General features: G+C 37.1%; 1 long non-coding RNA gene across 1 annotated transcript; it reads left to right on the top strand.

The window, feature by feature from the left end:
* On the top strand, positions 7–1329 carry LOC110271319. Its single transcript, XR_002361929.1, has 3 exons — positions 7–139; positions 214–545; positions 1133–1329. It is a non-coding gene; the product is annotated as an uncharacterized LOC110271319 (long non-coding RNA).

The raw sequence follows: 3137 nt of genomic DNA, 5'->3' as shown, positions 1-3137 counted from the left end.
GCACGTGAGGGGGAGAAGCCGGTTCTGCCACCGCCACCGCGTCCAGCCGCCGTCGCGTGCTCCGCCGCCGCTCCTGGAGGTGGATGGCCGAGCCTCTGCCATCGGAGAATGCCACTGTCGCCATTGAGATCCACTATCGGTAAGGGTTTCGAGTTTAGTTTTCGTTTCTTTTAAGTTTTCGGAAACGTTACAATCACTACATGTTGGTTTCAGTCACCGTCGTCGGAGTTCTTGTCATTACTGTCGCTTGGGATGGCTGCTGGCGCTGCTGTAAAACCGGTTCAGAGACCGCTGCTATTTTGTTTTCTTTATTATAATGAGTATCTTTCTTCGGGAACCTCGCATTAGTGTTTGTTTCCGTGTATTAAAGTCTTTGCGATATTCTAATGGTTTTAAGAGTTAGTAACCAACGTTGCATGTTGTGTTTTAAAGCTGTTTATGCTATTGTGAAAGTGTGTGGAACTGGAATTGAAGTTGCTGTTGATTTTGGGCTGAGGAAAAAGAGTTCGGTTGGCGCATTTGGGTTATAGTTTCGACTTATCGAGGTAGGATTTCTTTCTAAAAACTTAATTTTATATTTGGAATTGTTATAATTATATATTGATGAGAGAATTACACTTTTTAGTGATTTTATAAGTCTTATGCATCGACTGGCTGTTTTTGGATGATAATGATTGTTTGTTTGATTGAATTATTGTTTGGTTTTGTTAAACAGACGGTTGCTGAATCTATTTCTTTAAAGTTTCGAAATGAATTTGATTGTTGGAAACAATTTGATTTTGTGTTGGGCCGAAGGCCGTGATGTAACTTGGTTATATTTGGGCTAGAGGCTGTGATTGGATGGGTTAGTGTAAGTTTGATTAAATCACTTATTTGGTACTTGTCGTGATATGTTACGAGATAATGTGTTTAATTGGAGTTTTGATAAATTCAAATATGAATTCATATTTTGGACAATTAACTAAAGGTTTTTGAAAATGTTTAGATTATTAATAGTTGGTTTTTAAAAGGATTCAAAAGACGAGCAACGATAATTGTATTATGAAAACAGTTTTATTTTACGTTCTTATTATAGCAATTCTCTAATCCTATAGTGAGAACTAGTGAGGATGATGTTCTCACTCCCCTACAGGTTTTCCTTTTCAGGATGTGGGCGATGAAGTTCAGAAGAGTTTATTTCGTTTCTGTGTATGCGATGTATTGTGTTGTTTTAGTTATTTTTTCCTCGCCCTTATCTTTACAATTTTTGTAAAAGGGATAGAAATTATGATATGCAAGACTTGTAAAATTAATACTATGTATATATGTATATGATTTGTAAGTTTTGTCTTTGGTTTGTAAGTATGTATTTACGTTTTCAACTAAAAGTTCTTTTGAAAAATATGGTTTTAAGTTTTAAACAGGCTCCTATTTTAATAGTAGTAAATATGTTAAGAGTTGTCGTAATACCCGATCTATCAGAGTGACGTAGCCGAAAGCGTGATATTCTGGTAGCTAGGGTGTTACAAATATCATCAGTTAATCACTCACAAGTCACAACAACAAAACCAGTCACAATTCAAACTCAATTAATCAATTATCAATATGACATTTTTTCAATAATTAACTCAACATATTTCAATTTAGTAAATAATACCAATTTAATCACCATTCACAATTGCATCTAATTCCAATCATAACTCAGAATAATCACAATAGCTAACTATTCTCAAACACATTTTAAATCATTCACATCAATTAATTGATTTTTAACTACTATTAACCATTTGCAATTATCGTTTTAGATTTTAGACGTTATTATGTGGTATTAGGTCTCAGGACCTAATAGCAATTAACATTGCTAACTTGCTCTCCACAATAATGGAATTCTTAGAGAACTCTCCTAGGGTTTCAACGGAAGAAGAAGATCTGGTGCAACACAGCACCAAAAAAGTTAAAACTTACGACGAAATGGATTTGAATAAGCCAAGCGATGACATGGAGATTCCCCATGAGAACACTGAGAATGCCGTAGTGAGGCCCAAAGCTACAATCAAGTAATCTTTGCTGAAACTGTCTGGTCCTACGATGGAAGATGATATGGATATCCATGAAGAAACGGTTGAAGATTCTCCGAATTCAGAGGATAGATGGTATAAAGATAGCGACGATCGCTCTGACGGGGAGAAATCATTTGATCCTTGCCCCAATATCAAAGTAACCCAAGAATAATTTGAAGAATGGTGCAAACCGTGGCGAGCATCTCTCATCGTAAAAGTCTTGGGGAAGAGAGTCAACTTAGGCTTCATGGAGCAACGTTTAAAGAGAGACTGGGTGAAAAAAGGTACGATTAATATTATTGATATGGATTGTGATTATTTTTAGTTCATTTTTCATATGAAGATGACTATTCGCATGCACTGATGGGAGGACCTTGGATGGTGGCTGGGCATTATTTAATTGTCCAACGTTAGAGGCCTTTTTTCTGGAATCTGAGAAAGCAGTTTGCAAAATAGCGGCTTGGATACGCATACCGAATCTCCCGATCGAGTTGTACAACCATCGCTTTCTATGGAGAGTGGGATTGGCCATTGGTACGATGTTGAAAATAGATAGAGCTATGTCTATTCATTCGAGAGGAAGGTTTGCCAAAATATGCATTGAGATTGACCTCACTAAAAAGTTAGTTCCCAAAATTTCTGTTTTTTGGAGTATTTTCAATATTGAGTATGAAGATTTACACCTTATTTGTTTCAAGTGGAGTCTTTATGGTCACCGTTCAGAACAATGTAGTGAACTGTCGGAGGATGTGGAGGAAGGAGGCGGCGTTTTGGGCTCCGGGGGAGACGGGCAGATCCGATTAACAGAGTATCATTGCATTGAATGAGGATCAGAATGAAAATAGCATGAAATCTGGTGAAAAAAATCAAAGGAGATATGATCAAAGCCCCCAAATTTTGGGCCCTCGATGGTGGTAAGGAAATAATTTAGAAGAAAACCGGAGAGATATACGGCTAACCAAAAGAGTAATTCTTATGGAAAGGAATCCTTGAATAATATGGAAGGAGAATATAGTGGCACTATCCAGGGAGAAGAATCAGGGTCCAGATTCAATGTTCTATTGGAGAAAGGTTTGGATGATATGCAGGGATTGCATG

This window comes from Arachis ipaensis, chromosome B04, assembly GCF_000816755.2.
Source record: "Arachis ipaensis cultivar K30076 chromosome B04, Araip1.1, whole genome shotgun sequence".
NCBI lineage: Eukaryota > Viridiplantae > Streptophyta > Magnoliopsida > Fabales > Fabaceae > Arachis > Arachis ipaensis.
This window is presented reverse-complemented; position numbering and strand designations above follow the sequence as displayed.